This window comes from Aegilops tauschii, chromosome 6 (assembly GCF_002575655.3).
Source record: "Aegilops tauschii subsp. strangulata cultivar AL8/78 chromosome 6, Aet v6.0, whole genome shotgun sequence".
NCBI classification, from domain to species: domain Eukaryota; kingdom Viridiplantae; phylum Streptophyta; class Magnoliopsida; order Poales; family Poaceae; genus Aegilops; species Aegilops tauschii.
This window is the reverse complement of record NC_053040.3, coordinates 294,949,353-294,977,155: the sequence shown is the minus strand read 5'-3', so window position 1 is coordinate 294,977,155 and position 27,803 is coordinate 294,949,353.

Sequence of the window (27,803 nt, the reverse complement as noted above, 5' to 3'; positions counted from 1 at the left end):
ACCTGCAACTGTTTGGAAGTATCTAGTGAGTCACGAGGACTCAGCAATCTCACACCCGCGAGATCAAGACTATTTAAGCTTATGGGTAGGAAAGGGTAGTGAGGTGGAGCTGTAGCAAGCACTAGCATGTATGGTGGCTAACATACGCAAATAAGAGCGAGAAGAGGAGCAACGGAACGGTCGTCAACTAGTAATGATCAAGAAGTGATCCTGAACTCCTACTTACGTCAAACATAACCCAAAAACCGTGTTCTCTTCCCGGACTCCGCCGAAAAGAGACCATCACGGTTACACACACGGTTGATGTATTTTAATTAAGTCAAGTGTCAAGTTCTCTACAACCGGACATTAACAAATTCCCATCTGCCACATCACCGCGGGCACGGCTCTCGAAAGTTTATACCCTGCAGGGGTGTCCCAACTTAGCCCATTATAAGCTCTCACGGTCAACGAAGGATATTCCTTCTCCCGGGAAGACCCGATCAGTCTCGGAATCCCAGTTTACAAGACATTTTGACAATGGTAAAACAAGACCAGCAAGACCACCCGAATGTGCCGACAAATCCCGATAGGAGCTGCACATATCTCGTTCTCAGGGCACACTGGATGAGCAGTCCATACAACTAAAACCAGGCCTCAAGTTTCCCCGAGGTGGCGCTGCAAAGGGCTCTAGTTTGGACCAACACTCGGAGGAGCACTGGCCCGGGGGGGTTAAAATAAAGATGACCCTTGAGTCTGCAGAACCCAAGGGAAAAAGGCTTAGGTGGCAAATGTTAAAACCAAGGTTGGGCCTTGCTGGAGGAGTTTTATTCAAGGCGAACTGTCAAGGGGGTCCCATAAATCACCCAACCGCGTAAGGAACACAAAATCAAGGAACATAACACCGGTATGACGGATACTAGGGCGGCAAGACTGGAACAAAACACCAGGCATAAGGCCGATCCTTCCACCCTTTACCAAGTATATAGATGCATTAATTAAATAAGAGATATTGTGATATCCCAACATAAACATGTTCCAACATGGAGCAATCTTCAACTTCACCTGCAACTAATAACGCTATAAGAGGGGCTGAGCAAAAGCGGTAACATAGCCAAACAACAGTTTGCTAGGAAAGGATGGTTAGAGACTTGACATGGCAATAAGGGAGGCATGATAAACAAGTGGTAGGTAGCGCAAGCATAGCGATAGAGCGAGCAACTAGCAAGCAAAGATAGAAGTGATATCGAGGGTATGGTCATCTTGCCTGAGATCCCGCAAGGAAGAACGAGTCCATGAAGAAGACAAACGGACGTAGTCGAACGAATCCTCACAACTCCGGAACGAAACCGAAGCTAACGAGAGAAGCAACCCGGAAAGAAACAAACAACATAGTAAACAACCATAACATAAACATGGCATGATGCACAATCAAGTATGATGCATGTCCGGTTTAAATGAGCATGGCATGGCAAAGTGCAACAAACAACACTACAAATTAAGTGGAGTTGCATATTGATGAAACACCACATTCAAGTTATTTAGTTCGCTCTTGTTTATGTACCCAACAATATTAAATGTTATTAAAGATGGCAAGGGGTGAAGCATATGAAAACTACTTATCTAGGCAAGTTTAAATGAGGCCGGAACAACAAACAACAATTCCGGAAAATCCTCATATGCATATTTTGGAATTGGTACTGTTCTGTCCTAAAGCATATTTTATTGTTGTTAAACATGCAAAGTAATGCCACCATGTTAAACTATGCATTTTTCCACCCCATTTACATATAGAGTTTATTAAATTCCGGGTTACGGTTAATTAGTTATGAAATAAATCATTTTAACATGGCATTTAAGCAAATTAAATCAAACAGCACATTTAAATATTTCTAGCATGGATGCAAGTGGCATATTATGAAACTAGATGAAAAACTAAGCATTTTACATATATAAATTATTTACAAATGATGCACGGTTTGTGAGTTATTAAATGCATGACCTAGAGGGACTTTTTTGCAAAACAGCCAACTCTGGATAATTAGCTAAATTCGCAGAACCATGGAAAAACATATACGGGCCGAAACTGATGCATTTCTGGGCTGAATAGAGAGGAGGGGGGCTGGATTTGGTGCTCACCCATGGGCTTCGGCCCAGTCGGTGGATAGATGAGGCCGACAGGGGGGCTGTTGGGCCTGGCGACGCGGTCAACGCCAGACTGAACCGAGCGAGCCACTACTGCTCTCGTTTCTGAAGAAACAGAAGCAGTAGCAGGAGCATGGCAATGGAGAAGACGACAACAGGGGGCCTGGCGACGGGGTCGGCGGGAACCGAACGGAACGGGCGGATCGAGTCGTCCGGCCTCGGTTTCGGGCAACGGCGGCGGCCAACGGAGCTCGGGCGCGGGGCACAGCCCTCCATGGCGGCGGCGGTGGTCCTGCTCGAACAGAGAGACACAAGCGACAGAGAGGTGAGAGAAGGAGAAAGAGCGCGACGCGAAGGGAGAGGGAAGCGGCGGCAGGGCTCACCGGAGCGCATGGGGCGGCGAGGAGCAGCTGCTTACTCCGGTGGCGGGATCCTGGTGGCTTCGGTGGGCAGAGTCGGGGCGAGCGCACAAGCAGAGGTGCGGGGCTCCATGCGTGAGGCTGGGGATGCAGCGCGAAGCAGAGGGCGACGGGGAAGCGGTCTTGGCGCGGTAGGAGGAGGCCGAGTGCGGTTTGCCTGGGTGCAGAGGAGCGTGGGTGGAGGTCATGGTCTCCCAGCGACCTAGGAAGGAGAGGGCGGCGAAGTCTCGTCTCTTCTCGGACAAAGCAGAGGTGCGGCACGACGGGGCTTGAGCGCCTGATGCGGCGGTGGAAGATCTGGGTGCGCGGAGCATGGATCCATCCATCCCCGGCACGAAACGATGACGACGGAGCTTGATGCAGCGGCCATGGTGGTCTCCTGTGAGCGAAAACAGAGAGAGGGTGGGGGAGATCGTGAGAAAGAGAGGTAGAGATGTAGGAGGGGGAAAAGAGCGGGGCTGTCGGGGCACTCATCTCCGGCGATGTTCCGGTCGCCGGTGTCGACCGGCCGATGAGGGGGATGAGCTGCTCGTGATCCCCTTGGGATCGAGCAGGGAAGTCTCTAGTTGGTGGAATGGGTGGATCGAGAGGGATCCCGAGGAGGACGAGGAGTGGCGGCGGGGAGGGATTGATGGGACAGCTCTCCTAAAATTAGGGTTAGGCTGATATTTATAGTAGGTAAAAGGTATGAGGGGGTATTTGGATCATCGGATCGGGAACGGGCGGTTGAGAATAAAAGATTAAGAGAGATCAAATAATAAACCGAAGATATTATAGGATGATTGGTGATGATCCGAATCCAACGGTGATGACTGAGCGGGTCGGGTTCGGGACAGGTTTCGGAGAAGGGGTTTTGTGCATTGTGCATAGAGGCTCAGACGATCGGACAACAAAAGAACGGTTGGTCTCGAAGGGACAACGAAGGCAACAGGGAGAAGCGGGAACTACGAACGGACCACGAGTTTAAGAAAACATGCGGATGCAATGCGTATGATGCGATGATGAATGCAACAAACAAATAAATACACGCGACAATAACGAAAAACAAGGAAGGCATCTGGAGCGTCGGTCTCAGGGCGTTACAACACTCCATCACTACGAGAGGATCTCGTCCCGAGATCTAGGATGGCACCGGAGATAAACGGAAGAGGAACAGGTAAAACAAGTTGCTTCTTTGACAAACGAGTGAAACCAAAGAACCTTGAGAGGTTGAAAACTTGAAAGAAGAATACGACAGAGTTGAACAAAATTGAGAAGACTCCGGTACAAAAGAGAAACAAGGAACACCATGTGAACTTTGGAGTTTGCAGAGCTATGAATGACGAGAACAATGGACGAGAAGTACATGCGAGCACTCCGGTTGAAACGAGATGTACGAGGAACGATAATGATCAATTACGATAACGCTCCGGTTGGAAATGAAAAGAATAGAATTTGAACTTGGCAAAAAGAAAGCACTTGGATGAGACTCCGGTTAGAAGAGGAATGATAGACACAACAGTCCGGTTAAAACAAGATAAAGAAGGAATAAGAATGATATAATTTGGACAGCACTCCGATTGTAAATGGAAGGAATTGAACATGAACTTTACAAGATGAGAGGATACTTAATGAAATCAACAGCACACTACCTGCGGAACTATCGAAAGAATGGCACAATGGGTCAGAAAGATTTCAGACAGCCCTCCGGTTGAGGAAGGAGACAAAACTTGATAAGATGAGAGAACTCGAATGAAAACACGACACTCCGGCTAAACGGATAAGAAAGGAAAAATTGCATGATCTTGACAAAACAAGATGATGGGTCGAAGAGAGCGATATCACAATGCCTCCGGAAACAATGCATGATAGTTAGATAGTTGGAGTGAATAGAACGAAGAATGAAACCAACATCTCCTACCATAAATGAATTTTAAAGAGCATCCTTACGAAGTAGGATTGAACGGAGTTGTTGGAAAACCAACAACGAAAAGAATAAGCTTGTAGTGGGCTTATGGAAACATCTCAACATTATGAGGTGACAAACGGCCACTAAAGGAAGCCATTGGTTTGAGTGAGAGCACCAAGGCGATGAAAAACTTCTTCACCGAGATGAGAAGGAGAAAATTGGATCATTGATAAGCACCACAAATAGCTACATTCCTTAGGGGAGGCTGTAGGTGAAATATAACCCAATATAACTCCAACAAAAAGATTGATTGGTTGAAAAGATCTCTTGAACGAAGATAAAATGATGGATTTAAATATGTCACTCTTGAAAACTTGTGAATCATGAAACGCGAAGGGAAATTATCAAGAATGGCATAACACCATCTCAAAAGATAAGATAGAGAGAATTGCACTTCGGAATGCAAGATGAAGAATGCTTGAACTCCTCCAACAAGAATCTTGAAGAACACTTCGAGAATGAATTATATCCTTGATGAACCACCATGTAGAGCCTCCATGAAGAACTCCGGTAATAAAAGAATGATCAAACAAAAGGGAAAGTTGAAAAGACTCCGGGAGAAGCCTTGCAATGATTAGATGAAGCTTTGAAATGATATAATTGAAATAACTTGGAGCTCCGGAAAGAAAAATGAACAAATGAGATCAAGAATTTTGATGAATCTCCGGAATAAGGAATTAATCACTTGGATGAAACAAGAATAAGAATTACATTATGCTTAGCCTTCACCAATTTAGATTGATGACAAGCAACGGATTTGGCATACTACTTATTCCCGTAGAAAGGATTAAGAGAGATATAGCGCAAACTTGAGAAGGACTTCAACGAACCGTCGGTAGGATTGGAAAGAACGAATGAATTGATATGATAACCAAGGAAGAGAACTCTTGAACGAACCACCGTAAGAATTGAAAATGAATGAAGAAAAGATAAAGAAACACCGGGAAGAATTAGGAAATGAACGAAGATACTTGAGAGAATTTAGATACAAGTGAACGCAGAGATCCCAAGCTGATTAGATAATACTTGAATGATGCACCGGTAAGATTTGGAGAACAAGAGCTGAAAGCTGGAATGAATAATTCTGAGATGATGGGCTCCGGAGAATCAAACTGAAAAGACTCCTGAATTGCTCTCGATGGGTGAAAAGAATTCTCACAATGAAAAACAATTATGAGAGGATGGCAACAAGTTAGAACCACATATCTTTGAGAGAACGGATAAGATTGAAGAGGAACTCTTCTTCGGTCTTCAAATGTTGAGAATGATGACGAAAAAACACCACCATGAATTGTTGAGGCACTCCGGAATGACAATTAGAAAGATTGAACCAACAATGAAAAGAATTTGAAAGATCTTGGAGAAAGACATTTGACTGATGATAATTCATTCTTACGTCAAACTTTGCAATGAATTTGAGAATAACTCCGAAAAGAATTAGAAGAGTCAGGTAAGATCCTGGGAAAAGACCTGTGGGTTAGGGCCCACTCAAAAGAAACACCGTTGAATGATTAAAAGAAAGATTGCGCCGGTTGAATTAAATGGCTCAAAAGGGATAACAACCTCGAGATAGCTTGAACGGATTGGGAATGGAAAAGCGAATCTTCTGAGATATCTTCAGCACACCAGATAACATGAATAGCAAGAGGTGGATGATTAAGAGATGCACCGACATGAGAAAGCATTTGAAACGAGGAAAATAATACGATCAACACTGAAAGCTTGACTTGAGTCCACCAGAGAAGAAAATAACGAAGAATAATAGACTTGAAGCTCCGTTAGTATCTTCATGGGAAATCACCGGATAAGAACATTGAAAGAAAAGAATGAAGAGACTTTGCATCAATAAAAAGGATACTTGATTAAGAAATCTGAGTCCTTGAAGAAAAGGGTGGGAGGGCGGGGAAAACAAAGACAACTTGAGGACGGATGAAACGAACAACGTTGGGAAACCGAGAGGTGATCTTGCGAATGTTGAAATGATTGGATCCACTTGAAGAGAAGCACGCCGGTTGGAAAAGAGTTGACATGACAACCTCAGTGATCAAGAAGGATTAACACTCCCATAGAAATATGAGAACACCGCTTAGAATAAGGTATGGAATTAACACTTGGCATTGAAGCAACTCGAATACCACAAAACAAAACAAAACAAAGGATTGGCTTGCAGAATAAGCCGGAACAAATACATATGATAGAGATTTACCCAATCCCATATCCTGCATCTATCGAAAAGATATTCTAAGAGCTACTTGAATTCCCACCTATAAACTCCCAAAACTTTCTGGTTATAAAATCTGCTATTGGGGATACAGGGGACACAAAATATATCACCCAAACTAACAATCCCTAGATCCAGCTGTATCCATCCGTCAACACATAACCAAGAAACCTTCGGAAATCGTTTACCTCAACCTTCGAAAAGCATCCGTTATACGAGTTATGGCAATACTCCCGAACTCCCGCCCCAGTACTGGGTGGCGTCGGGGTGATCTCACCAACAACTACATAAAAGAGATTTTCGATGTCGGCGAAACTCAGGTATTCCAGAACTGCAACGATAAAATTGTGACGACAACACCTCGGAGCTCAACTCCCCGGGACACTGCCACAACCCCTAAATGTCAGGAGGCACCAAGAACAATGTTCTCGTCACAAAACCATCGGAACGATTCCAAGATACCCGCGTTGATCCTAAAAAAAATTAGTGAAATTTGAGGAGAGGAGAGTCAAAACTTCTACGTCAGGGGGCCTCACCAGAGCGACGAAGGGACTGAGGAGTAAAAAGAATCCTACTCTCCGATATATATAATCCTAAGACTCAAAACATTTTTTTTCTAGACTCAACAACGCCAGCGATTCGATCAAGCAGGGGACTCCTAAGTCGGGGATGGCTCTGATTACCAACTTGTAACACCCACGATGCGGCTATATCTCCCACGTGTCAAGGCACGACTTAGAGGCATAACCGCATTGTGGTTTTGCCGCAAGAAGGGTCATCTTCACACAATCCCATGTAATGAACAAGAATGAGATAAAGAGAGTTGGCTTACAATCGCCACTTCACACAATACTTAAATAAATCATACATCAATTAGAGTACACACATAGACCGACTACGGTCAAAGCCAAAAGAAAAGAAGATAACCCAACTGCTAGATCCCCGATCGTCCCAACTGGGCTCCACTACTGATCAACAGGAAACAAAACATAGTAACGACCAAGGTCCTCGTCGAACTCCCACTTGAGCTCAGTTGCGTCACCTGCACTGGTATCATCGGCACCTGCAACTGTTTGGAAGTATCTAGTGAGTCACGAGGACTCAGCAATCTCACACCCGCGAGATCAAGACTATTTAAGCTTATGGGTAGGAAAGGGTAGTGAGGTGGAGCTGTAGCAAGCACTAGCATGTATGGTGGCTAACATACGCAAATAAGAGCGAGAAGAGGAGCAACGGAACGGTCGTCAACTAGTAATGATCAAGAAGTGATCCTGAACTCCTACTTACGTCAAACATAACCCAAAAACCGTGTTCTCTTCCCGGACTCTGCCGAAAAGAGACCATCACGGTTACACACACGGTTGATGTATTTTAATTAAGTCAAGTGTCAAGTTCTCTACAACCGGACATTAACAAATTCCCATCTGCCACATCACCGCGGGCACGGCTCTCGAAAGTTTATACCCTGCAGGGGTGTCCCAACTTAGCCCATTATAAGCTCTCACGGTCAACGAAGGATATTCCTTCTCCCGAGAAGACCCGATCAGTCTCGGAATCCCGGTTTACAAGACATTTTGACAATGGTAAAACAAGATCAGCAAGACCACCCGAATGTGCCGACAAATCCCGATAGGAGCTGCACATATCTCGTTCTCAGGGCACACCGGATGAGCAGTCCGTACAACTAAAATCAGGCCTCAAGTTTCCCCAAGGTGGCGCTGCAAAGGGCTCTAGTTTGGACCAACACTCAGAGGAGCACTGGCCCAGGGGGGTTAAAATAAAGATGACCCTTGAGTCTGCAGAACCCAAGGGAAAAAGGCTTAGGTGGCAAATGTTAAAACCAAGGTTGGGCCTTGCTGGAGGAGTTTTATTCAAGGCGAACTGTCAAGGGGGTCCCATAAATCACCCAACCGCGTAAGGAACGCAAAATCAAGGAACATAACACCGGTATGACGGATACTAGGGCGGCAAGAGTGGAACAAAACACGAGGCATAAGGTCGAGCCTTCCACCCTTTACCAAGTATATAGATGCATTAATTAAATAAGAGATATTGTGATATCCCAACATAAACATGTTCCAACATGGAGCAATCTTCAACTTCACCAGCAATTAACAACGCTATAAGAGGGGCTGAGCAAAAGCGGTAACATAGCCAAACAACGGTTTGCTAGGAAAGGATGGTTAGAGACTTGACATGGCAATAAGGGAGGCATGATAAACAAGTGGTAGGTAGCACAAGCATAGCGATAGAGAGAGCAACTAGCAAGCAAAGATAGAAGTGATATCAAGGGTATGGTCATCTTGCCTGAGATCCCGCAAGGAAGAACGAGTCCATGAAGAAGGCAAACGGACGTAGTCGAACGAATCCTCACAACTCCGGAGCGAAACCGAAGCTAACGAGAGAAGCAACCCGGAAAGAAACAAACAACATAGTAAACAACCATCACATAAACATGGCATGATGCACAATCAAGTATGATGCATGTCTGGTTTAAATGAGCATGGCATGGCAAAGTGCAACAAACAACACTACAAATTAAGTGGAGCTCAATATGCAACGAGTTGCATATTGACGAAACACCACATTCAAGCTATTTAGTTCGCTCTTGTTTATGTACCCAACAATATTAAATGTTATTAAACATGGCAAGGGGTGAATCATATGAAAACTACCTATCTAGGCAAGTTTAAATAAGGCCGGAACAACAAACAACAATTCCGGAAAATCCTCATATGCATATTTTGGAATTGGTACTATTCTGTCCTAAAGCATATTTTATTGTTGTTAAACATGCAAAGTAATGCCACCATGTTAAACTATGCATTTTTCCACCCCATTTACATATAGAGTTTATTAAATTCCTGGTTACGGTTAATTAGTTATGAAATAAATCATTCTAACATGGCATTTAAGCAAATTAAATCAAACAGCACATTTAAACATTTTTAGCATGGATGCAAGTGGCATATTATGAAACTAGATGAAAAACTAAACATTTTACATATATAAATTATTTACAAATGATGCACGGTTTGTGAGTTATTAAATGCATGACCTAGAGGGACTTTTCTGCAAAACAGCCAACTCTGGATAATTAGCTAAATTCGCAAAACCAGGGAAAAACATATACGGGGCGAAACTGATGCATTTCTGGGCTGAACAGAGAGGAGGGGGGCTGGATTTGGCGCTCACCCATGGGCTTCGACCCAGTCGGTGGAGAGATGAGGCCGGCAGGGGGGCTGTTGGGCCTAGCGACGCGGTCAACGCCAGACTGAATCGAGCGAGCCACTACTGCTCTCGTTTATGAAGAAACAGAAGCAGCAGCAGGAGCATGGCAATGGAGAAGACGACAGCAGGGGGCCCTGGCGACGAGGTCGGCGGGAACCGGACGGAACGGGCGAATCGAGTCGTCCGGCCTCGGTTCCGGGCAACGGCGGCGGCCAACGGAGCTCGGGCGCGGGGCACAGCCCTCCATGGCGGCGGTGGTGGTCCTTCTCGAACAGAGAGACACAAGTGACAGAGAGGTGAGAGAAGGAGAAAGAGCGCGACGCGAAGGGAGAGGGAAGCGGCGGCAGGGCTCACCGGAGCGCATGGGGCGGCGAGGAGCAGCTGCTTGCTCCGGCGGCGGGATCCTGGTGGCTTCGGTGGGCAGAGTCGGGGCAAGCGCACAAGCAGAGGTGCGGGGCTCCATGCGTGAGGCTGGGGATGCAGCGCGAAGCAGAGGGCGACGGGGAAGCGGTCTTGGCGCGGCAGGAGGAGGCCGAGTGCGGTTCGCCTGGGTGCAGAGGAGCGTGGGTGGAGGCCATGGTCTCCCAGCGACCTAGGAAGGAGCGGGCGGCGATGTCTCGTCTCTTCTCGGATGAAGCAGAGGTGCGGCACGACGGGGCTTGAGCGCCTGATGCGGCGGTGGAAGATCCGGGCGCGCGGAGCATGGATCCATCCATCCCCGGCACAAAACGACGACGACGGAGCTTGATGCAGCGGCCATGGTGGTCTCCTGTGAGCGAAAACAGAGAGAGAGAGGGGGACATCGTGAGAAAGAGAGGTAGAGAAGCAGGAGGGGGAAAAGAGCGGGGCTGTCGGGGCACTCATCTCCGGCGATGTTCCGGTCGCCGGTGTCGACCGGCCGACGAGGGGGGTGAGCTGCTCGTGATCCCCTTGTTATCGAGCAGGGAAGTCTCTGGTTTTTGGAATGGGTGGATCGGGAGGGATCCCGAGAAGGACGAGGAGTGGCGGCGTGGAGGGATTGATGGGACAGCTCTCCTAAAAATTAGGGTTAGGCTGATATTTATAGTAGGTAAAAGGTATGAGGGGGTATTTGGATCATCGGATCGGGAACGGGCGGTTGAGAATAAAAGATTAAGAGAGATCAAATAATAAACCGAAGATATTATAGGGATGATTGGTGATGATCCGAATCCGACGGTGATGACTGAGCGGGTCGGGTTCGGGACAGGTTTCGGACGCGCGCGAGAAGGGGTTTTGTGCATTGTGCATAGAGGCTCAGACGGTCGGACAACAAAAGAACGGTTGGTCTCGAAGGGACAACGAAGGCAACAGGGAGAAGCGGGAACTACGAACGGACCACGAGTTTAAGAAAACATGCGGATGCAATGCGTATGATGCGATGATGAATGCAACAAACAAATAAATACACGCAACGATAACGAAAAACAAGGAAGGCATCTGGAGCGTCGGTCTCCGGGCGTTACACGCGTATCAACAAAGAGCGCTGCAGCTATGGTTGTAGCAGTAGCGCGCGCGTCTGCAGGTAAAAGACCTACTACTATATTTCCCACACTATTGCCGGTAGGCTAGGAATAGTAGTAGTGATGCTACAAAAAGAACGCTACTGCTAAGTGCCTTGTAGTAGCGCATTTTCTGTATAGAGCGCTACTGCTAAAAATAAAAAATAAAATGGAAAAGAAATAGAAAAGTAAATGAAAATGAAAGAAGTAGCAGAAGGAGAAATGAAAAAATAAAATGTAAAGAAAAACTAAAATAAAGGAGAAAGGCATAGTAGTAGCGGTTGTTGTCACAAAGTGGTATAGTTACTCTAGCAGTAGCGCGTTTTATACGCACGCGCTATAGCTACGTTCCTTAGATAAAAGCAAAATAAATAACTACTTCGGATAGCAGTAGCGCGTTTTCGTAGAAAGCGCTATAGCTAACTTAGCTATAGCGCTTTTTGCCTACCAGCGCTACTGCTATTTTGACTTAACCCCGCGCGGACTCAAAATTTTGCTAAGTCCTTTCCCCCCTCTCCCCCTATCCCCCAACTCCTCTGTCGCCGCCGTCGATCGCCCTGCCCAATCGAGCACGCCCTCGACCTCACTGATGTCGCCCGAGGCCGCCCTCAACCTCACTGTCGCCGCCCTCGACGTCACCGTCGCCGCCCGAGCCCGCCTAGGACCGCCGCCACCCGAGCCCGAGCCCGCCCTCACCGCCGACCGTAAGGCTCTCCCTCTCCTCTCCCCTGCCCTCCTCTCTCTCTCTCTCTCTCTCTCTCTGCTAGGGCAATTTATATGTTGTTGCTGTGATGTTCATATGAACCCTAGATTTGTTTATGGCAGTAGGCATTTTTTAGCATTTAGGAAAAAAGATTACCAATTTTTTTAGGAAATTAGCTAGGGCAAATTTTTATAAAAATGCCTAAACAGTAATTCCATTTAGCTTTAAATTAACATAGGGTATATAAATAATAGTAGCATTTAGCTTTAAACAAAAAAAGAATTGTTTTTCTTTTCAAAAACTTGGTTAAAGTAATTGTTGCTATGTAAACGAAAAACAAGATTGATGTTATATGTTATATGTCATTGATGTTCATTTGCGTATTCCATTATTGTTGATTATATCTTTTCATTGAAGTGGTCATGTTATATGCAAATTCCTCAATAGTGTTTGCTCATGTTATATGCAACATTGAAGTGGTTCGATTGTGTCCAAGTGGCCTTTTGTTGTTTGCAGGGAATGATTCCGAGTGGCCTATGTTTTGCCGGAATGTTGATTCATTTCCATTCCGGAAAATTTCAGGCGCTCTATTTGTCCAGTTTGTAGCAAAGGTCATGCCGAAATTTTCTGTGAATTTGGGCATGACTTGTGCTACAAACTAGGACATATCGAGTGCCCGGGATTTGCCGCAATGGGAATGAATCAACATTCCTGCAAAACATTGGCCTTTTTTATGTCATTATTCATTTTATTAGGTCTAGAATTAATTGACTAGATTTAATCGTAGGAAACATGGCTAGCAACAATGAGGGGCATGGTTCTGGTGATTGCAACGTCTACGCGGCGGCAGACGCCTATTTGAACCTTCTCGATGAGCAACGGTTGTTGCAGGTCCCACCTATCACATTCGAGACTGAGACCGACATCGAGACCAATGCCGAGACCGGCGCTGAGACTGACAATGGCGCCGAGACTGGCGGAGCCGGCATAGAACCGAAACCAAAGAGGCAACGGTGCCCAAACCAGCTCATCACTACTAGACTGGTGGTCACGGAGGTGGACTCCGGCAACTTTGAGGCAAAAGAGCCTGCGTAGCGCGCGCTCTTGGGAATCGTAGCATAATTTTAAAATTTTCCTACGCTCACCAAGATGCATCTATGGAGTCTACTAGCAACGAGGGGAAGGGAGTGCATCTACATACCCTTGTAGATCGCGAGCGGAAGCGTTCCAATGAATGTGGATGACGGAGTCGTACTCGCCGTGATCCAAATCACCGATGACCGAGTGCCGAACGGACGGCACCTCCGCGTTCAACACACGTACGGTGCAGCGACGTCTCCTCCTTCTTGATCCAGCAAGGGGGGAGGAGAGGTTGATGGAGATCCAACAGCACGACGGCGTGGTGGTGGATGTAGCGGTTCTCCGGCAGGGCTTCGCCGAGCTTCTGCGAGAGAGAGAGGTGTTGCAGGGGAGGAGGGAGGCGCCCAAGGCTGTAGGTTGCTGCCCTCCCTCCCCCCCCTTTATATAGGCCCCTGGGGGGTGCGCCAGCCCTGGGAGATGGGATCTCCAAGGGGGGGGCGGCGGCCAAGGGGGGAAGGGGTTGCCTTGCCGCCCAAGGCAAGGGGGAAGTCCCCCCACCCTAGGGTTCCCAACCCTAGGCGCATGGGGGAGGCCCATGGGGGGCGCCCAGCCCACTAGGGGCTGGTTCCCTTCCACTTTTAGCCCATGGGGCCCTCCGGGATAGGTGGCCCCACCCGGTGGACCCCCGGGACCCTTCCGGTGGTCCCGGTACAATACCGGTAGCCCCCGAAACTTTCCCGGTGGCCGAAACTGGACTTCCGATATATAATTCTTCACCTCCGGACCATTCCGGAACCTCTCGTGACGTCCGGGATCTCATCCGGGACTCCTAACAACTTTTGGGTTTCCGCATACATATATCTCTATAACCCTAGCGTCACCGGACCTTAAGTGTGTAGACCCTACGGGTTCGGGAGACATGCAGACATGACCGAGACGCCTCTCCGGTCAATAACCAACAGCGGGATCTGGATACCCATGTTGGCTCCCACATGTTCCACGATGATCTCATCGGATGAACCACGGTGTCGAGGATTCAATCAATCCGTATGCAATTCCCTTTGTCAATCGGTATGTTACTTGCCCGAGATTCGATCGTCGGTATCCCAATACCTTGTTCAATCTCGTTACTGGCAAGTCTCTTTACTCGTACCGCAATGCATGATCCCGTGACTAACGCCTTAGTCACATTGAGCTCATTATGATGATGCATTACCGAGTGGGCCCAGAGATACCTCTCCGTCACACGGAGTGACAAATCCCAGTCTCGATCCGTGCCAACCCAACAGAAACTTTCGGAGATACCCGTAGTGCACCTTTATAGTCACCCAGTTACGTTGTGACATTTGGCACACCCAAAGCACTCCTACGGTATCCGGGAGTTGCATGATCTCATGGTCTAAGGAAAAGATACTTGACATTGGAAAAGCTCTAGCAAACGAAACTACACGATCTTTTATGCTATGCTTAGGATTGGGTCTTGTCCATCACATCATTCTCCTAATGATGTGATCCCGTTATCAATGACATCCAATGTCCATAGTCAGGAAACCATGACTATCTGTTGATCAACGAGCTAGTCAACTAGAGGCTTACTAGGGACACGTTGTGGTCTATGTATTCACACATGTATTACGATTTCCGGACAATACAATTATAGCATGAATAATAGACGATTACCATGAACAAAGAAATATAATAATAACCATTTATTATTGCCTCTAGGGCATATTTCCAACAGTCTCCCACTTGCACTAGAGTCAATAATCTAGTTACATTGTGATGAATCGAACACCCATTGCGTCCTGGTGTTGATCATGTTTTGCCCTAGGGAGAGGTTTAGTCAACGGATCTGCTACATTCAGGTCCGTGTGTACTTTACAAATATCTATGTCTCCATTTTGAACACTTTCACGAATGGAGTTGAAGCGACGCTTGATATGCCTGGTCTTCCTATGAAACCTGGGCTCCTTCGCAAGGGCAATAGCTCCAGTGTTGTCACAGAAGAGAGTCATTGGGCCCGACGCATTGGGAATCACCCCTAGGTCGGTAATGAACTCCTTCATCCAGACTGCTTCCTGTGCTGCCTCCGAGGCTGCCATGTACTTCGCTTCACATGTAGATCCCGCCACGACGCTTTGCTTGCAACTGCACCAGCTTACTGCTCCTCCATTCAAAATATACACGTATCCGGTCTGTGACTTCGAATCATCCAGATCTGTGTCGAAGCTAGCGTCGACGTAACCCTTTACGACGAGCTCTTCGTCACCTCCATAAACAAGAAACATATCCTTAGTCCTCTTCAGGTACTTCAGGATATTCTTGACCGCTGTCCAGTGTTCCTTGCCGGGATTACTTTGGTACCTTCCTACCAAACTTACGGCAAGGTTTACATCAGGTCTGGTACACAACATGGCATACATAATAGACCCTATGGCCGAGGCATAGGGGATGACACTCATCTCTTCTATATCTTCTGCCGTGGTCGGGCATTGAGCCGTGCTCAATTGTACACCTTGCAATACAGGCAAGAACCCCTTCTTGGACTGATCCATACTGAACTTCTTCAATATCTTGTCAAGGTATGTACTCTGTGAAAGACCAATGAGGCGTCTTGATCTATCTCTATAGATCTTGATGCCTAATATATAAGCAGCTTCTCCAAGGTCCTTCATTGAAAAACACTTATTCAAATAGGCCTTAATACTTTCCAAGAATTCTATATCATTTCCCATCAATAGTATGTCATCCACATATAATATGAGAAATGCTACAGAGCTCCCACTCACTTTCTTGTAAACACAGGCTTCTCCATAAGTCTGTGTAAACCCAAACGCTTTGATCATCTCATCAAAGCGAATGTTCCAACTCCGAGATGCTTGCACCAGCCCATAGATTGAGCGCTGGAGCTTGCACACTTTGTTAGCATTCTTAGGACCGACAAAACCTTCCGGCTGCATCATATACAACTCTTCCTTAAGGAAGCCGTTAAGGAATGCCGTTTTGACGTCCATCTGCCATATCTCATAATCATAGTATGCGGCAATTGCTAACATGATTCAGATGGACTTCAGCTTCGCTACGGGTGAGAAAGTCTCATCGTAGTCAACCCCTTGAACTTGTCGATAACCCTTAGCGACAAGTCGAGCTTTGTAGATGGTCACATTACCATCCGCGTCCGTCTTCTTCTTAAAGATCCATTTGTTTTCTATGGCTCGCCGCTCATCGGGCAAGTCAGTCAAAGTCCATACTTTGTTTTCATACATGGATTCTATCTCGGATTTCATGGCTTCTAGCCATTTGTCGGAATCCGGGCCCGCCATCGCTTCTTCATAGTTCGAAGGTTCACCGTTGTCTAACAACATGATTTCCAGGACAGGGTTGCAGTACCACTCTGGTGCGGAACGTGTCCTTGTGGACCTACGAAGTTCAGTAACTTGATCCGAAGCTTCATGATCATCATCATTAACTTCCTCCCCAGTCGGTGTAGGCACCACAGGAACATTTTCCCGCGCTGCGCTACTTTCCGGTTCGGAAGGGGTGACTATCACCTCATCAAGTTCCTCTTTCTCATCAAGTTCCTCTTTCCTCCCACTCAATTCTTTCGAGAGAAACTCCTTCTCTAGAAAGGACCCGTTCTTGGCAACGAAGATCTTGCCTTCGGATCTGAGGTAGAAGGTGTACCCAATAGTTTCCTTAGGGTATCCTATGAAGACGCATTTTTCCGATTTGGGTTCGAGCTTTTCAGGTTGAAGTTTCTTGACATAAGCATCGCATCCCAAACTTTTAGAAACGACAGCTTAGGTTTCTTCCCAAACCATAATTCATACGGTGTCGTCTCAACGGATTTCGACGGAGCCCAATTTAAAGTGAATGCGGCAGTCTCTAAAGCATAGCCCCAAAATGAGAGCGGTAAATCGGTAAGAGACATCATAGATCGCACCATATCCAATAGAGTGCGATTACGACGTTCGGACACACCATTTCTCTGAGGTGTTCCGGGCGGCGTGAGTTGTGAAACTATTCCACATTTCCTTAAGTGTGCACCAAACTCGTGACTTAAATATTCTCCACCACGATCTGATCGTAGGAATTTTATTCTCCTGTCACGTTGATTCTCAACCTCACTCTGAAATTCCTTGAACTTTTCAAAGGTTTCAGTCTTGTGTTTCATCAGGTAGACATATCCATATCTACTTAAATCATCAGTGAGAGTGAGAACATAACGATATCCTCCGCGAGCCTCAACACTCATTGGACCACACACATCGGTATGTATGATTTCCAATAAGTTGGTTGCTCGCTCCATTGTTCCGGAGAACGGAGTCTTGGTCATCTTACCCATGAGGCATGGTTCGCACGTGTCAAATGATTCGTAATCAAGTGACTCCAAAAGTCCATCTGCATGGAGCTTCTTCATGCGCTTGACACCAATGTGACCAAGGCGGCAGTGCCACAAGTATGTGGGACTATCATTATCAACTTTACATCTTTTGGTATTCACACTATGAACATGTGTAACATCACGTTCGAGATTCATCAAAAATAAACCATTGACCAGCGGGGCATGACCATAAAACATATCTCTCAAATAAATAGAACAACCATTATTCTCGGATTTAAATGAGTAGCCATCTCGAATTAAACGAGATCCAGACACAATGTTCATGCTCAAAGCTGGCACTAAATAACAATTATTGAGGTTTAAAACTAATCCCGTGGGTAGATGCAGAGGTAGCGTGCCAACAGCGATCACATCGACCTTGGAACCATTCCCGACGCGCATCGTCACCTCGTCCTTTGCCAGTCTCCGTTTATTCCGTAGTTCCTGCTTTGAGTTACAAATATGAGCAACCGCACCGGTATCAAATACCCAGGAGCTACTACGAGTACTGGTAAGGTACACATCAATTACTTGTATATCACATATACCTTGGGTGTTGCCGGCCTTCTTCTTGTCCGCTATATATTTGGGGCAGTTCCGCTTCCAGTGACCACTTCCCTTGCAATAAAAGCACTCAGTCCCGGGCTTGGGTCCATTCTTTGACTTCTTCCCAGTAACTGGCTTACCGGGCGCGACAACTCCCTTGCCGTCCTTCTTGAAGTTCTTCTTACCCTTGCCCTTCTTGAACTTGGTGGTTTTATTCACCATCAACACTTGATGTTCTTTTCTGATCTCCCCTTCCGCTGATTTCAGCATTGAATATACGTCGGGAATGGTCTTTTCCATCCCCTGCATATTGTAGTTCATCACAAAGCTCTTGTAGCTTGGTGGAAGCGACTGGAGGATTCTGTCAATGACCGCGTCATCCGGGAGATTAACTCCCAGCTGAGACAAGCGGTTGTGCAACCCAGACATTCTGATTATGTGCTCACTAACAGAACTGTTCTCCTCCATTTTACAGCTGAAGAACTTGTCGGAGACATCATATCTCTCGACCCAGGCATGAGCTTGAAAAACCAGTTTCAGCTCCTCGAACATCTCATATGCTCCATGTTTCTCAAAACGCTTTTGGAGACCCGGTTCTAAGATGTAAAGCATGCCGCACTAAACGAGGGAGTAATCATCAGCACGTGATTGCCAAGCGTTCATAACGTCTTGGTTCTGTGGGATTGGTGCATCACCTAGCGGTGCTTCTAAGACATAATCTTTCTTGGCTACTATGAGGATGAGCCTCAGGTTCCGGACCCAGTCCGTATAGTTGCTGCCATCATCTTTCAGCTTGGTTTTCTCTAGGAACGCGTTGAAATTGAGGACAACGTTGGCCATTTGATCTACAAGACATAGTGTAAAGATTTTAGACTAAGTTCATGATAATTGAGTTCATCTAATCAAATTATTTAATGAACTCCCACTCAGATAGACATCCCTCTAGTCATCTAAGTGAAACATGATCCGAGTTTAACTAGGTCGTGTCCGATCATCACGTGAGACGGACTAGTCAAGATCGGTGAACATCTCCATGTTGATCGTATCTTCTATACGACTCATGCTCGACCTTTCGGTCCTCCATGTTCCGAGGCCATGTCTGTACATGCTAGGCTCGTCAAGTCAACCTAAGTGTATTGCGTGTGTTCCGAGGCCATGTCTGTACATGCTAGGCTCGTCAACACCCGTTGTATTCGAACGTTAGAATCTATCACACCCGATCATCACGTGGTGCTTCGAAACAACGAACCTTCGCAACGGTGCACAGTTAGGGTGAACACTTTCTTGAAATTATTATAAGGGATCATCCTACTTGCTACCGTCGTTCTAAGCAAATAAGATGCAAAAACATGATAAACATCACATGCAATCAAATAGTGACATGATATGGCCAATATCATTATGCTCCTTTGATCTCCATCTTCGGGGCACCATGATCATCTTCGTCACCGGCATGACACCATGATCTCCATCATCATGATCTCCATCATTGTGTCTTCATGAAGTCGTCACGCCAACGATTACTTCTACTTCTATGGCTAACCTGTTTAGCAACAAAGTAAAGTAATTTACATGGCGTTATTCAATGACACGCAGGTCATGCAAAATAATAAAGACAACTCCTATGGCTCCTGCCAGTTGTCATACTCATCGACATGCAAGTCGTGATTCCTATTACAAGAATATGATCAATCTCATACATCACATATATCATTCATCACATCTTCTGGCCATATCATATCACATAGCACTTGCTGCAAAAACAAGTTAGACGTCCTCTAATTGTTGTTGCAAGTTTTTACGTGGTTTGTAGGTTTCTAGCAAGAACGTTTCTTACCTACGTATGACCACAACGTGATTTGCCAATTTCTATTTACCCTTCATAAGGACCCTTTTCATCGAATCCGTTCCGACTAAAGTAGGAGAGACAGACACCCGCTAGCCACCTTATGCAACTAGTGCATGTCAGTCGGTGGAACCTGTCTCACGTAAGCGTACATGTAAGGTCGGTCCGGGCCGCTTCATCCTACAATGCCGCCGAAACAAGAAAAGACTAGTAGCGGCAAGAAGAATTGGCAAACTCAACGCCCACAACTTCTTTGTGTTCTACTCGTGCATAGTAACTACGCATAGACCTGGCTCATGATGCCACTGTTGGGAATCGTAGCATAATTTTAAAATTTTCCTACGCTCACCAAGATGCATCTATGGAGTCTACTAGCAACGAGGGGAAGGGAGTGCATCTACATACCCTTGTAGATCGCGAGCGGAAGCGTTCCAATGAATGTGGATGACGGAGTCGTACTCGCCGTGATCCAAATCACCGATGACCGAGTGCCGAACGGACGGCACCTCCGCGTTCAACACACGTACGGTGCAGCGACGTCTCCTCCTTCTTGATCCAGCAAGGGGGGAGGAGAGGTTGATGGAGATCCAACAGCACGACGGCGTGGTGGTGGATGTAGCGGTTCTCCGGTAGGGCTTCGCCGAGCTTCTGCGAGAGAGAGAGAGGTGTTGCAGGGGAGGAGGGAGGCGCCCAAGGCTGTAGGTTGCTGCCCTCCCTCCCCCCCCTTTATATAGGCCCCTGGGGGGTGCTCCATCCCTGGGAGATGGGATCTCCAAGGGGGGGGCGGCGGCCAAGGGGGGAAGGGGTTGCCTTGCCCCCCAAGGCAAGGGGGAAGTCCCCCCACCCTAGGGTTCCCAACCCTAGGCGCATGGGGGGAGGCCCATGGGGGGGCGCCCAGCCCACTAGGGGCTGGTTCCCTTCCACTTTTAGCCCATGGGGCCCTCCGGGATAGGTGGCCCCACCCGGTGGACCCCCGGGACCCTTCCGGTGGTCCCGGTACAATACCGGTAGCCCCCGAAACTTTCCCGGTGGCCGAAACTGGACTTCCTATATATAATTCTTCACCTCCGGACCATTCCGGAACCTCTCGTGACGTCCGGGATCTCATCCGGGACTCCGAACAACTTTTGGGTTTCCGCATACATATATCTCTATAACCCTAGCGTCACCGGACCTTAAGTGTGTAGACCCTACGGGTTCGGGAGACATGCAGACATGACCGAGATGCCTCTCCTGTCAATAACCAACATCGGGATCTGGATACCCATGTTGGCTCCCACATGTTCCACGATGATCTCATCGGATGAACCACGGTGTCGAGGATTCAATCAATCCGTATGCAATTCCCTTTGTCAATCGGTATGTTACTTGCCCGAGATTCGATCGTCGGTATCCCAATACCTTGTTCAATCTCGTTACCGGCAAGTCTCTTTACTCGTACCGCAATGCATGATCCCGTGACTAACGCCTTAGTCACATTGAGCTCATTATGATGATGCATTACCGAGTGGGCCCAGAGATACCTCTCCGTCACACGGAGTGACAAATCCCAGTCTCGATCCGTGCCAACCCAACAGACACTTTCGGAGATACCCGTAGTGCACCTTTATAGTCACCCAGTTATGTTGTGACGTTTGGCACACCCAAAGCACTCCTACGGTATCCGGGAGTTGCACGATCTCATGGTCTAAGGAAAAGATACTTGACATTGGAAAAGCTCTAGCAAACGAAACTACACGATCTTTTATGCTATGCTTAGGATTGGGTCTTGTCCGTCACATCATTCTCCTAATGATGTGATCCCGTTATCAATGACATCCAATGTCCATAGTCAGGAAACCATGACTATCTGTTGATCAACGAGCTAGTCAACTAGAGGCTTACTAGGGACACGTTGTGGTCTATGTATTCACACATGTATTACGATTTCCGGACAATACAATTATAGCATGAATAATAGACGATTACCATGAACAAAGAAATATAATAATAACCATTTATTATTGCCTCTAGGGCATATTTCCAACACACGCGTGCTACGACAATCAAATAGGCTGCTTCCTATGGGCAAGCGCCACCATCAACGATGAGAAATTAAAGAAGATACCAGATATGGAGCAGTCCCTCCTAACTAAGCTGCACCAGGTATTCTTGTTCCCGGACCGGGATGAAATCAAATATACTAATCCAGATAAAGACCCGACAATGAAGAAGATAAACAAACGCACCATGGGCAAGTTTAGCAGCGCGTTGTCCGCTTGGAAAGTAAGGGTGAAACATCGGATCATCGACAAAAAGGAACCCTACTCTGAGATTGTAAAGGATAATCCAACAATTACGGAAGAGCAGTTTGAAATATTCAAGAAGACCTGGGGTACATGAAGTCGTGGTTACGCGGGGAAGAGTCGGAGTACATGAAGGGGCTCCAAGAGAGGAACATGGGGTGCCACCACCTCAGAAGCCGTGGTTACGCGGGGAAGAGGCCCATATCGGCCAAGGAGGATGCGGAACGCGAAAGTCTGGGGATCCCAGACCCCTTGGCGGAGTTCACCATCCCGCAGGAGCGTGACGTCATCAGGGCCCGGTACCGTTGGGACCCAGTCAACAAGGTTTTCGATATGGACGCGGTCACGAAGGAGTTCATGTGACTACTGGTAATTATTAATTTACCCCCTAATTTTAGCTTCTGATCAATTCGACTGCACGTTTAGTCACATTTGTAAACGATCCTTGTTCGTTTTGCAGAGAGAGCAGCACAGGATCGCGGCCGAAAGTGACTCGCCGTCTGAGGCGTTGGCGAGGCCCAAGTGGGACACCCCAACCGGGCCTTGAACATATTGAAACGACTCCTGGTGGACACTCGGTCATCGTATGGACGCGTGCACGGCGTCGGAGACGGCGCCACATGGAAGAAGTACTACCGTGAGACCATGGAGGAGAGGAAGGAAAGACAGAGGTTAAATGAAGAAAACATCGACAAGAAGGTTGAGATTGCGGTTGAAAAGAAATCAACTGAGATAGTCAAAGCAGTGGTAGCTGCCGCAAGAGAGGAGATGTCAGCTTGGTATAGTGTCTTGCTTCCGTCTATCGTCAGTTGGAGCAAGCAAAATCCAAATAATGAGGCTGCAAACTTTCCCCTTTCCAACTTCTTCGGGAGTAGCTCGTTTAGCGCACCTGCTCCCACACCCACTAGTAGCCTATCCTCTGTCTCTGGCATGCTCTGCGGGGCTTCATCTTTGGCTGAGCTCGACGCCCTCACGGTACCTGTCACACCGGCCCTCTTCAATATATGTATATTCTCCCGTTTCTGTTGCCTTTCGGATGTCTCGCGTTGCAGACATGTCTTTGCAGGCCGACGTAACCCCGTGCACCATACTGTACACCATCAGCGGCCAGAAGGTGGACGTCGGGAAGGCGACGATAGTGAAACCGAAGGAACAATTGTTCCACATCCGGCCGACCCCCCCCCCCCGACGTCTTCAAGGTTTCAGTGGCCAGTGTCAAACTTGGCCACGAAAATTTGGCTCCTTCGGTACTAGGGGAGATGACGACGAGACCCCGTGGTGGCTTGGCGATTGCAAGAGTTGGGTCCTGTTGTGGCCAATGACTCTGCTTCGTCTGGAGGCGGCTGGGAGCACACCCACGACCATCCAAACCTCAGCAAGGTATGAACACCAACACCCCACCTACCCAATTAGCGTTGCCTGTCGTGCTGGGTGATAGCGGACGGGGTGAGGAAGAGGCTCCATTAGTCGCTGATGACATCGCCGCCGTCGAAGAAGCAATGCATGATATCGATGCCATCGATGAGGATGACAATGACACTCTACAGTATCTCAATACTGTCGCCTATGACGACGGAGGATTGATTGCTTAACAGTATGAGTACTCGGGGTTTGAGCATGATGAGTCGGTGCCTGAATTGCCAGAGGTTGAACGTATTGTAGACGACCTTCTAGTAGCAAAGAAGCATAGGAAGAGACTGGGGAAAGGTAACAAAGCTGCTTCTATGAGCCAGCCGCCTCCGCAACCTCGGGTTCAAGACTGTATACCTGTCATAGGTGCGGCGAAATACCATATCCCCGGCGATCCGATCCTATCTAAGGCAGCGGTAGAGGCCATATACAACGATCTCAGGAGACTTCATGACGATGTGCTGCGAAGAGAGAAAAGCCTGATCGCCTCGCAAAATCCAGGATACCCGCTCTACGTGGTTAACATGCCGCGACAAAGGTTGTACGACACATTCCCCGCGGAAAAGTTCTTCCTTCGATTCGATTACATCTTTGACATGTTTCACTTGAAAAGGCTGGATTTTACGTTTGTCCGCCTTTTTGCCTTGTACATGAACTACATCATCAGGACTGAGCAGATACCTTATATCTGTGTTGCTGACCCGTACTTCATGCACAAGGGCTTCTTGGCAGTCTGCAAAAAGCACTGTGAATACGCGAGTAACTACATCGCCGATTTCATGGTCGACAATAAGGACAAGGAGACAATTCTCATGCCTTATCATCCCATGTAAGTCATCCGCGGATATCCTTCCTTCGATTTCAATCATTCATTTGCATGCATGGAGGCTAATTTGAGGTGTGCTTATTTTGCGCAGCGACGAGCGCGCCGTCCTTATCATCCTTTACCCCCGATTCTCCCATGCTCTTTACTTGGACTCATCGAAGAACATGAAGAAAAATGATTGCACCCACATCAAGTCTGTTCTCGACAGTGCTATCTTTAGCTACGGCCTACGGGGTGGAGAGATCACGCTCAAGAAGACAAGGAACTGCGCGCCCGCCTTCGGCCATAAGACTGACTTCTGCTGCATCCAGCAACCGAGTGGTACTCTCAGTGATGGATTCTATGTCCTCCACCACATGCTAGAGTACAGAAGGGATCAGCAGAACCTTCGCATGTCACCTAGATCCGACGATGCCCATATTCTCCAATGGGCAAAGAACCTAGGAGATATCCTGGATCATCGACTCCGAGTTGAGTTCTATCACATCCAACGTGAACTTGCCCAAATCATCATGAAGGAGGTCCTCGAAAAACAGGGATGTTCTACGAAGAAGGGCAAATGTCGCGGGAAGACGTCCGAACACGCGTAGCCACTCAACGTCTCGACCTGAAGCCTTTCACTGCGCTCGGGGACTATCTCCCTGACTTGGATGGATGGCACGACATGTTGGAGTGATTGACGATATATGACAATGTGTTCGTTTAGTCCATACTTTCTCTATGACGAACCTTTGAGTTATGCACGACGAAACTTTATTTGTGATGTAATTAAACCGTCCTCCTCAACTATAGTTAGGGCATTTTGGGTACGATGAACTTTGTTATTTATGCTTATGATATGTTGCTTCTATTTTTGCCAAGTCTGTCTCTTTCTGTTGCTCAACTATATATGTTGCATATCATCGACTCATGTGACGATGCAGGTGCATAGATCATCGATGGCGAAGAAGTGCTACGCCAGGAGTATACGACGAGTGGCCGGAGTGTCAGGCCCAGGTGTAACGGTTCCCGAGCGACAACCAGTAGTTACTTTAGGTTCATGCTAGTGCGAGAGAGGGATACGAACCGACGCCTCAAGAAGTACTACATTATGTATGATGAGACATGTCATGTAACTTGTATAGCTATATCGTGATTATGATGTGACGACATGATTTGTGTTGGATGATATGATGATACTATTATGTGTATGATAGGATGAGCATATTGCATGTTTATGATATGATGAGCATATTGCATGTTTATGATATTAGAATAATGTATGAAACCTATACAAAAACATCGCAAATACGTAGCAAAAAAAGATATGAGAAAATATAGTAGTAGCGCTCTTTAGCGCTGGACAGGAAAATGCTACTGCTAAAGCACTTAGCAGTAGCGCTGGTATGGAAAGCGCTACTGCTAAGTAGGTATAGCAGTAGCGCGTTTCCAAATGTGCTACTGCTAAACGTTAGCGGTAGTTTAGCAGTAGCGCCGTATTGGTAGGGCGGTGCCCCGCGCTACTGATAGCCCTTAGACCCGCGCTACTGCTAGGCTTTTCCCTAGTAGTGCGTTGATCATATATACTATATGACTCGTGTTTGACCTTTCGGTCCTCTGTGTTCTGAGGCCATGTCTGTACATGCTAGGCTCGTCAAGTTTATCCTAAGTATCTCGCGTGTGTAAAACTGGCTTACACCTGTTGTATGCGAACATATAGTCTATCACACTCGATCATCATGAGGTTCTTCGAAACGACGAACTTTCACAACGGTGCATACTTAGGGAGAACACTTTTATCTTGAAATTTAGTGAAGGGATCATCTTATAATGCTACCTTCGTCCTAAGCAAAATAAGATGCATAAAAAGATAAACATCACATGCAATCAAAATATGTGACATGATATGGCCATTATCATCTTGTTCTTTTGATCACCATCTCCAAAGCGCCGGCATGATCTCCATCGTCGCCGGCATGACACCATGATCTCCATCATCGTGTCGTCAGGTGGTCGTCTCGCCAACTATTGCTAACGCATAGCGATAAAGTAAAGCAATTACATGGCATTATTAGTTGACACACATGCCATACAATAAATTAAAGACAACCCTATGGCTCCTACCGGTTGCCGTACTCATCGACATGCAAGTCGTGAACCTATTACAAAACATGATCATCTCATACATCAACATATATCACATAACGTTTTGGCCATAGCACATCACAACATGCCCTACAAAAACAAGTTAGACGTCCTCTACTTTGTTGTTGCAAATTTTACGTGGCTTCTATAGGCAACTAGCAAGAACCATTCTTACCTACGCAAAGCCACAATGGTGATAATCAAGTTGCCTTTTAAGCTTCCACAAGGACCGCCTTTGTAAAATCAGATTCAACTAAAGTAGGAGACACAGACACCCGCCAGCCACCTTATGCAATACAAGTTGCATGTTAGTCGGTTGAACCGGTCTCACATGCGAGGGCATGTAAGGTTGGTCCGAGCCGCTTCATCCCACAATACCGTCGAATCCAAATAAGATAAGGGAGGTAAGCAATCTAAACATGAACACCCAAAAATTCTTTGTGTTCTACTCGTGCTTATACATCTACGCATAGACCTAGCTCATGATGCCACTGATGGGGAACGTTGCATGAAAATAAAAAAAATCCTACGAATCATCCAAGAGAATAGAAACAAAGGGGAGAGTGTGTCCACGTACCGTCATAGACCGTTAAGCGGAAGCGTATATTACGCGGTTGATGTAGTCGTACTCTTCACGATCCAATCGATGAAGTACCGAACGGACGGCACCTCCGCGTTCAGCACACGTGCGGCTCGATGACGTCTCCTTCCTGTTGATCCAGCAAGCAAGGGTGGATAAGTAGATGGGATCTCAACCAGCACGACGACATGGTGGAGATGGTGGTGGTGTAGTGCCAGCAGGGCTTCGCCAAACGCCCCTGAACCCAATCTGAGGAGAAAACTGAGTTATGGGAGAGGTAGGGCTGCCACCGGGGCGCGGGAGTTGGTGTGTGCAGCCCCTCCATCTCCCCCGTTATATATAGGAGGCAAGGGGAGGGCTGGGTCGTAGCCCTAGCCCCTCCTCCAAGGAGGGGAGGCAGCCAAGGGAGGAGTCATCCCTCCCGAAGGCACCTAGGGGGTGCCTTCCCCCCTTAGGACTCTTCCTCCTCCACCTCTCCTTGGTGCATGGGCCTCTTGGGGCTAGTGCCACTGGCCCATGTAGGCTAGGGCGTTCCCCTATAGCTCATGTGGGCCTA